Below are 10295 nucleotides of genomic sequence, written 5' to 3'. Positions count from 1 at the left end.
CTTGCATTTTCTTACAAGTTGTGTAAATAGTTGAGGATGACTAGAATACTTCTAGAGAGTAGAGACTAGCCAAGGATAAAGGTGGGACAGGCGATCACACAGCCTTGCTGATGCTAAGGAGTCTCAACTTTAAGGCCCAAAGGGTCTTAAGCAGGGAGTAAACAATGTAACTTAATTATTAGAACATTTACTTTGGCTTGTGGGGCAAACGGGGAAGTCAGGACTGAAGACAGAAAGATGGACGGCACATCGCACAGGTCTGTAAAGTAGGCCCTCAGTAAATGGTGTTAGCAGTAGTAGCTTGTTGTTATTACCATATTACCCACATGCCTACTGGTGGTCTTTGTCCCAGCAACCCTCTTTCCACCGGCAGCGGAATTCCAAAGCCCTCTCGAGGATTTCCGTGAATTCTTACAAGGATTATAATCTCATAGTCACTTCTGGCTTTAAACTCCTACTGCTACTGGAATAATTCCACTCACAGATACATGGATCTTCTATCGCTGGAGCATGCTACATCTCTTCTCTGATGCATCACTCCAGACATGAAAATCAGAAGCATGCCTTAATTTCTTGAAAAGCCTACTCTTAAAAAGTAAAAACATGCATAAACCCATCTCCTTCAAAAAAACTTAAATAAGATAAAAGCCCACTCTTAAAAGTCATTTCAAGAGCAATACAAAGTCATTTGCATTTCTACTAAAATTTACTGACATAAAAGGTAAAAGTAAAAAGATGATGGGGTTTATAGCATAGAAAGAAATCATTTCAAATGGAACATTGTATACCCTTGTTTCTAAAACTCCACTAGCCACGCCATCATTGCAGCCTTTGTCAAAGATGAAGTCAGACACTAGTTAAGAGGTGAAGATAGATTATTTTTTCCCCTGGCAGTAAACTACTGCAATAAGGAAGAGGGTCCAGTGTGACCTGAAATCAACTTGTGGAAACAGAAGGCAGGAGACTTTTCAAAGACTGGGGTTTGCTAAGGGAAGACACGGAGTGCTAAGTGCTAAGCCATGTGACTAAGCCATCTGGGCTTGTTAATTGGAGCCTACCCAGAGAAGAAACAAACTTCTATCTTGGTGCAAGTTGAAGCAAGACACCCACCAAAGATAAGCCTTTATTTTCCCCACTCAGGAACTGGGATTGAGAGGGACAGTTATCTCCCTGAATGTTTGCATTTCAAAAAGACAGCTCTCTGGTCTTCAGAGAAACATTTTTTGGGTGGTAGGTTTACATCTTAAAGGCAGAGAAAGTATTTATAATCACAAACTTTCCAAAGTAACTGCTCCAAGAGGGGGCTTTTATGAGGGGATCTGTCTGCCTATCACCAGCTTTGGGGCTGGAACAAACAAAATTCTCCTGACAGCCTTGAGCTATCCCTGCCCCCCCCCCCAGAAGGCACTCTAAGGGGTCCTGGGGTCATTCTAGGTGGTATGGCCTTGAGCTATTAGAAACTATGCTAGTGTTCAAGTCTCTAAGTGTATGTATGTGGGGGTGGGGAATGAAATCATTTCTGCACAGAGTAAGCAGTTTCCATCGGCCAAGGTTGAAGCTTAGCTGAGAATAGTGCTCAGGAGAACTTGCCTAGAGTTTGGTCAAGAAGAGGGTCTTGGAGGGAAGAGTATCCAATGGAATAAAGACAGTCTCTTCAGCAAATGGTGTTGGCAAAACTGGACAGCGACATGCAGAAAACCAAATTTGGACCACTTTCTTACACCATACACAAAAATAAAATGGATTACATCAAAATGGATGAAAGACCTAAATGTAAGACAGGATGCCATCAAAATTCTAGAGGAGAAAGCAGGCAAAAACCTCTTTGACCCCCGCCGCAGCAACTTCTTACTTGACCTGTCTCCAGAGACAAGGGAAACAAAAGCAAACATGAACTATTAGGACCTCATCAAGATAAAAACCTTCTGCACAGAGAAGGAAACAATCAGCAAAACTAAAAGGCACCCGACGGAATGGGAGAAGATATTTACAAATGACATATCAGCTAAAGGGTTAGTATCCAAAATCTATAAAGAGCTTCTCAAACTCGACACCCCAAAAACAAATAATCCAGTGAAGAAATGGTCAAAGACATGAATAGACACTTCTCCAAAGAAGACATCCAGATGGCCAATAGACACATGAAAAGATGCTCAATATCACTCATCATCAGGGAAGTGCAAATCAAAACCACAGGGAGATATCACCTCACACCTGTCAGAATAGCTAAAATGAACAACTCAGGCAACAACAGATGTTGGCAAGGATACGGAGAAAGAGGATCTCTTTTACACTGCTGGTGGGAATGCAAACTGGTGCAGCCACCCTGGAAAACAGTATGGAGGGTCCTCAAAAAGTTAAAAATAGAACTACCTCACAACCCAGCAACTGCACTACTAGGTATTTATCCAAAGGATACAGGAGTGCTGTTTCAAAGGGGTACATGCACCCCAATGTTTATAGCAGTGCTATTGACAATAGCCAAAGTATGGAAAGAGCCCAACTGTCCATCGATGGATGAATGGATAAAGAATATGTGGTATGTATATATTTGTGTGTGTGTGTATGTCTATATGTATGTATGTATATGTATACATATATATGTATATGTATGTGTGTATGTATGCATTTGTGTATATATGTATATATACAATTTGTACCTATATATACAATATAAATAATATATATGTGTATATATGTATGTGTATATATATATATGTATGTATGTATACACACACAATGGAGTATTATTTGGCAATCAAAAAGAATGAAATCTTGCCACTTGCAACTATGTGGATGGAACTAGAGGGTATTATCCTAAGTGAAATTAGTCAGAGAAAGAGAAATATCATATGACTTCATTCATATATGGGATTTAAGACATAAAATAGATGAACATAAGGGAAAGGAAGCAAAAATAATATAAAAACAGGGAAGGGGACAAAACATAAAAGACTCTTAAATATAGAGAACAAACTGAGGGTTGCTGGAGGGGTTGTGGGTGGGGGATGAGCTAAATGGGTAAGGAACATTAACGAAGACACTTGTTGGGATGAGCACTGAATGTTATACATAGGGGACAAATCACTGGAATCTACTCCTGAAATCATTATTGCACTATGCTAACTAACTTGGATATATATTTAAAAATATAAATAAATAAATAAATAAATAAATAAATAAATAAATAAATAAGAACTTTGTTTCTTCCTAAATTTTGGTAACTTTTCAAAGTAATGCTGCTTTTTTTGGGGGGGGGTATTGTGATTATCTATGAAATAAAATAATTTAAATAAATATTTCAAAGAAAAAGAAAAAGAGAGAATTAGGGTGCCTGGGTGGCTCAGTCAATTAAGTGACTGACCCTTGATTTTGGTTCAGGTCATGATTTCACAGTTTGTGGGTCAAGTCCTGTGTCTCTCTCCCTCTCTCTCTGTCCCTCTCCCACCTTCAAAAAATAAAAAAAAAGAAGAGAGACTTGATCACCTTTGCCCTGGCCTTCTCTTTAGTCCCCAGCCTCAGAACCTTTTGCTGACTCCTCTCTACATTCTTTCCCTCCAAGATTGTCCCCAAGGAACGCTAAATTCTTCTCTATTATTTAGATGAACTCAGGCTTCCAAACTCCTCTCCCAAACTCCCAAACTTGGGTCTAAGAGCATCTTTCCTTGTCTAAATAACCCCATCAATATTGGACAACAAAAAGGCATGAACAAGACCCAACTTCCCTTCAGAGCTGTTGCAATTTTTAATGGCTTGTATTTAATAATGAAGAACGGCAAACAATATTTTAAAGCAAAAAAAAAATAATGACAAAAATTAGCATCTCTGTATTCACCACTTTCTTTCAAAAAAAGAAGAAGAGGAAGAAGAAGAAGAAGAAGAAGAAGAAGAAGAAGAAGAAGAAGAAGAAAACCCCTTTGCTGTCTCTTCCTCTCAGCCCCTCGCCCCCACCACCCCAGCATAATCGCTAGGCTGAATTTCACATTACTTATTCCCTAGCTTTTCTTTATAGTTTACCACATAGGTTATTTTTTGAACTTTGTATAAATGGAATCATGCTGTATATATTGTTCTATGGTTTGGTTTTATTCACCCAACATACGCCTGAGGCTACTTCATGTGTGTAGGGGTGTAATTCTGTTTTTCCATTGTTATCACATTTTATGGTATGCACATTTCAGAATATATTTGTCCTTTGTACTGTTGAAGGTCACCTAAGTTCGTCCTCATTTTTACTATAACAAGGCTATTAGTAAATAAATATTCTAGGGTTTGTGCACCACAAAGTATCTGTCAGAACTATTCAACTCCTTCTTTGTAACAAAGTAGCTATTTTTTTCAACTTTATTGGTTAATACTAATTTGCTTTCTAAAGTAATTGTAACAGTCTATATGCCCATCAGCAGCAGATAACAAGTCCAATTGCTTTTAATCCTTGATATCATCTACCTTATTAATTTTTTGCCGATCTGATAACTATAAAAAAGTATATCTTCCTGATTTCAAACTATATTACAAAGCTATAGTAATGAAAACAATATGGTATTAGCATAAAAATAGATATGTAGATCAATGGAACAAAATAGAGGTTGGAAATAAACCCATGCATATATGGCTAATTAATTTATGACAAAGGAGCCAAGGATATACAATGGGGAAAGTATATATCTTCAATAAACAGTGTTGGGAAAACTGAACAGCACATACAGAAGAATCAAAGTAGACCCATAACTTACACCATATACAAAAATCAACTCAAAATGGATTAAACTTAAACACACAACCCCGAACCATAAATACCTAGGGAAAAAAATAGAGGAAAAGCTCTCTGACATTGGTCTTGGCAGTAATTTTTTGGAGATGACACCAGAAGCACAGGCAGAAAAAGCAAAAATAAACAAGGAGGACTGCATCAAACTAAAAAGATTGTACACACTAAAGGAAACCATCAGCAAGATGAAAAGACAACCTACAGAATAGGAGAAAATATTTGCAAATTATATACCCAATATAAAGGTTAATATGCAAAATCTGTGAGGAATTCATACAACTCAATAGCAAAAATGAGCAAGAAACAAAAAAAACCTATTATCAAATGGGCAAAGGACCTTAATAAACGTTTTTCCAAAGAAGACATACAAATAGCCATCAGGTATATGAAACGGTGCTCAATATCACGAATCAGGGAAATGCAGATCAAAATGTCAATGAGACATCACCTCATATCTAATAGGTTGGCTGTTTTCAAAACATCAAAAGATAAGTGCTGACGAGGATGTGGAGAAATGGAAACTCTTGTGCACTGCTTTTGGGAATGCAAATTGGTATAGCTATAATGGAAAACAGTATATGTATGTGCTTCAGAAAATTAAAAATAGAACTACCTTATGATCCAACAGTCTCACTTCTACCCACAGGAAATGAAATCACTATCTTGAAGAGCTATATCTGCTCTCTTGCACCCATTGCAGCAGTATTAGACGATAGCTGAGCTATGTGAACAGTGTTAAGTGTCTGTCAATGGATGCATGGATAAAAAAACTGTGATATATAAATATATATACAATGGAATATATTTCAGCTTTAAAAAAAAAGAAGGAAATCCTGCACTGTAACAATAAGGGTGACCCTGGAGAACGTTATGCTAATTTAAATAAGCCAGATACAGAAAGACAAGTATTGCATAATCTCACTTATATGTGGAACCTGAAAATATCTAATTTATAGAGACAGAGAGTAGAATGTGGTTACCAGTAGCTAAGGGGTGTGGGAAAAGAGGGGATGTTGGTCAAGGGTACAAACTTTCAGTTAGACGAATAGACTCTGGAGACCTAATATACAGCATTGTGACTAAAGATAATAATAATGTAATACATACTTGAAATCTGCTAAGAGAGTAGGTCTTAACCATTCTCACCACACACATAAAATGGTAACTATGTGAGGTGATGGATATGTTAATTAACTTGATTGTGGTGATCATTTCACAACGTATGCATATATCAAAACATCACGTTGTACACCTTAAATATGTACAGTTTTTATTTGTCAGTAATTCCTCATAAATCTGGAGGGAAAGAAAGAAGCAAGACACAAAAAAATATGTTATGTGATTTCATCTCCATGAAGTTTAACATATACGAAACTAATCTATGTCAATAGAAAGCAGGAAAGTGGGTGTTTGCGGGTAAGGAGAGGGGATTTGTAAAAAGGAGTATAAGGAAACATTCTGGGGTGATGGAGATGTTCTATATCTTGGTTGGGATCATGGTTACATGGGTTTACGCATTCATCAAAATTCATTGAATAGCATTCTTCCCATATGTGCAATGTATGTAAAAAAAAAGTTTCTAAAAGTCCTCACTCTATCATTTTCTTATTGCTAGTAATATTGATATTGTATTTTTGAAATGTCCCACTTGTCTTTCTGGACCTTAAAGTCCAGTGGGGGCTATAGAGCAGCAAACAGACAACTATCATACTATGTAGAAAGTGTGATGATAGCCAAAGTCAAGGGCACCTTGGAGGTGCATAGGAAAGCCACTAACTCAGGTTTGGGAGAGTCAGGGAAGATTCCTGAGAGAACATACAGTCTAAGCTAGAAGCTGAAGGATGAGCAGAAGTTGTTCAGGCAAACGGAGGGGAAGAGGGAGAGAAGTGTTCCTGGAAGATGGAACATGAGAGGAGAAAGAAAGATGTCCTGTTCATTTTATCCTAACATCAAGAGTTTGATGTGTTTTAACTTGGGAAGTGAAATAATTATTTTTAGAAAGTTTATTCTGATGGCAAGATTGGAGACAAAGAGACCAGTTGGCAGGTCAGGCACTGCTGGCTAGAGAGACTGGTGTCCTGAATGAGGCCTCATGGAGATACAGGTGGACAGGTTTGAGAAATACTTAAAAAGTATAACCTGGGGTGCCTGGCTGTCTCAGTTGGTGGAGTATACAACTCTTGATATCAGAGTGAGATCTGTGAGTTCAAGCCCCATGTTGAGTGTAGAGATTACTTAAAAAAAAAAAAAAAAGTAGAACTCAAGGGATTTGGTGGCTGATTGGTTTATGGGTGATGAAGCAGAGGAGGGAGGAAAGGATGCTGCCTAGTTTTCTAGCTTGGTCAGTGGATGAAAAGGTAATGAATTCGGGTGGTGAACAAGAGAAGAGGAACAGATTTGAAAGGGATAATGGTGAGTTCACGTGCGGGCATATTGAGTTGGTTTTAAAGCAGAGAGGAATAAGAAATACGGATTTTGGAGTCATCAGCATAGAGTTGTTCACTGAAGTATCAGGACTTTATGAGGTAGCCAGGTGAAGGAGATATGGTTAGCAAGTTGGTGCTGGCTGTGGCAGGAGACCTTGGTATCTTAACACGTGGACTTTTCATAAAGGTTCTTGAGGGCAGTTGGCTTCCCCAAGAGCTAGTGACCCAAGAGAAAGCAAGATGGAAATAGCAGTATCTTTTATGACCTGGTTTTGGAAGCTATAACCTGTCCTTTCTACAATATCCTTTTAGTGTTATGGGTCAGTCCTCTTCAGTGTGGGAGGCAAGTATATAAGTTATGAACACCCAGAAGCAAAAATCACTGGGGGGCTATCCACAATCCGAATGGTTGCTTTCATCTGTTTTCCTCCATTGACACTAACAGAATAGGCCAGTTGGCTTTTAGATTGTCCCACATTCTGGATTTGTCTGATTGTCCTCATGGTGTAATTTGGCTTAGTTCCCTCTCTGTATTTCCTTAAGCCAGAAATTAGATCTAGGTTTGATTAAATTTAGCTTAACCTTTTTGGCAAGCATGCTTCATAGGTGACACTGTATATGTCATATTGCATTATAACAATAACAAAACTTCAAAGTAGCCCACTATTAATGATGCTAAGTGTGATACTTGGTTAAAGTGGTAACCTCTGAATGATCCATTGTAAAAGGTTAAAGTTCTATCCTTTGTATTATTAGCTAGTAACCTGTAGGGTAACACTTTGGGACCGCACAAATATCTGTTCCCTAAAACTCTTATCTGATGTTTTTAACATTTTATATCCCTATTCCCTCCACTTTACTACCCATAGATAACCATTTGTTTTCTGTTTATCTATCTAGTGGTTAAGCAGATACAGTCATCATTATTTGTACATTTCATATTTGTGAATTTACCTAATTGATAAAATTTATTTGTAACTCCTAAATCATACTGGGGGCTTTCACAGTCATTCGAAGACATGCACAGAGCAGTGCAAAATTTTCATTGCCCATCACACACGTTTGTGGCTGAGACTGAACAAGACGACACTGTGGTTTCTTTTTTCATCTCTCACATATAAACAGGTGTCTTTTTCGAGGTATATTTAGTGCTACATTTTCTGCATTTTTGTGATTTTTGTTGGTGATTTTGCTGTTTAAAATGGCCTCCAAGCATAGTGCTAACGTGCTTTCTGGTGTTTCAAGGCACAACATGGCGCCTGAGCGGCTAATACATGTGTTAGATAAGTTTCCTTCAGGCATGAATAATAGTGCTGTTGGTCTTGAGTTCAATGTCAATGCATCAATAATATGTATTAAAAGTGTCTTGAAACGGAAGCATCCATCAAACAAGGTTATGTATCTAACCATTGATGAAAATATGACCAGAGGCTTTATATTCCCTCTGGTAGCAATGATTAACTACTTGCTAATTCAGTGTTGGTGGTGACTTTATGCAACATAACTACCTCAAATAATGAGAATCAGGCTGTATGTTTATCTATTTTTATTTCCTCTCCCTTCTTACATAAGAGCTCAATTTTTCTTTGCAATTTTTTTTTGCCTTCAGAATATATTTTATTGAAAATATACAGGAAACTGTGCTTAGTAACCAGTGTTCTCCAAGATGTTATACTTCCAATTTAATGCACAGTTAAGTGTATTGATTTGGGTGTGCTTTCAATTTTAAGTTTACGTGTTTCCTTTATATTTTTTTAAATATGTAAGACATATAAATGGGTCTACAGTTGAAAGTCTTACCAAAAAGAAAGTCTCATTCTATCCTTATACCCTCCTGTCCTTTACAGTTAACCATTTTTTTTCAGTGTCTAGTGTAACATTCAAGAGTTTTAAAATACAAACCCAAGTAAATACATATACATGTATATATTCTTATTTTCTCTCCTTTTACCATACTTAAATTTTTTTTAATGTTTATTTTTGAGAGAGAGACACACACAGAGTGTGAACAGGGGAGAGTCAGAGAGAGAGAAACACAGAATCTGAAACAGGCTCCAGGCTTTGAGCTGTCAGCACAGAGCTCCACGTGAGGCTCAAGCTCACAAACTGTGAGATCATGACCTGAACCAAAGTGGGCCACTTAACCGACTGAGCCACCCGGGCGCCCCTCCTTTACCATACCTTTAAAGAAGTAAATCATGTACGTTGGAAGTCACTGTATATCAGTACTCAGAAATTGTTCTCGTGTTTTATAAGGCTGCGTGTTCACTTATAAGCACTCTATGGTTTTGTTCAACTCACTGAAACAAGTGTTTTTTTTTTAAATTTTTTTTTTTAACGTTTATTTATTTTTGAGACAGAGACAGAGCATGAACAGGGGAGGGGCAGAGAGAGGGAGACACAGAATCGGAAGCAGGCTCCAGGCTCTGAGCCATCAGCCCAGGGCCCGACACGGGGCTCAAACTCACGGACCCGTGAGATCGTGACCTGAGCTGAAGTCGGCCGCTTAACCGACTGAGCCACCCAGGCGCCCCGAAACAAGTGTTTTTAAAGTGTGGCAAATTCGCTTGCTGGAATCAGACTAAGTTCATATCCTGGCATCACCACTTAGTGAAGGTTTCATCTTGAGGGAAGCATCTCCCATTTTTGCGTCTCAGTTTTCTCATCTGTAAAATGAGGGTGTTGAAAAAATAGCACACAGCTCATTCGGTTTAGGAGCAATACGACAGTTAATATACTTCATGCTTATGACATTGCATGGAACAAAGGAAGTTCTCTAATACAAAGCGGGGTGGGTGGCAATGGTGGTGATTTTTGTAGCAGCTTCGAGTGAATGTTGGGGAAAACCCTACAATGTTTCCAGAACCCGTGTGAAGTAGAGAGCAGGAGTACACAGGGCTCCCGGGTCTGGGATGAGCCGGGTGGGAGTCCCGGAAGATGACAGCGATGAGGGCAGCGTTGTGACGGTAGGTCAATACCGCGCGTGGGGGAGGGAAGCACACTACCAACCAGACACCAGGAAAGGACGCCTTCTCCTTTCAGTCTCTGGGCAACAAAAGCGTGCGGTGTCGTCTCTTTTAGCCTACAGGGTCACGGGC

This window comes from Herpailurus yagouaroundi, unplaced genomic scaffold, assembly GCF_014898765.1.
Source record: "Herpailurus yagouaroundi ecotype Mexico unplaced genomic scaffold, PumYag 141, whole genome shotgun sequence".
Taxonomy (NCBI): Eukaryota; Metazoa; Chordata; class Mammalia; order Carnivora; family Felidae; genus Herpailurus; species Herpailurus yagouaroundi.
The sequence above is the reverse complement of the archived record's forward strand: the minus strand, read 5'-3'. Positions refer to the sequence as shown.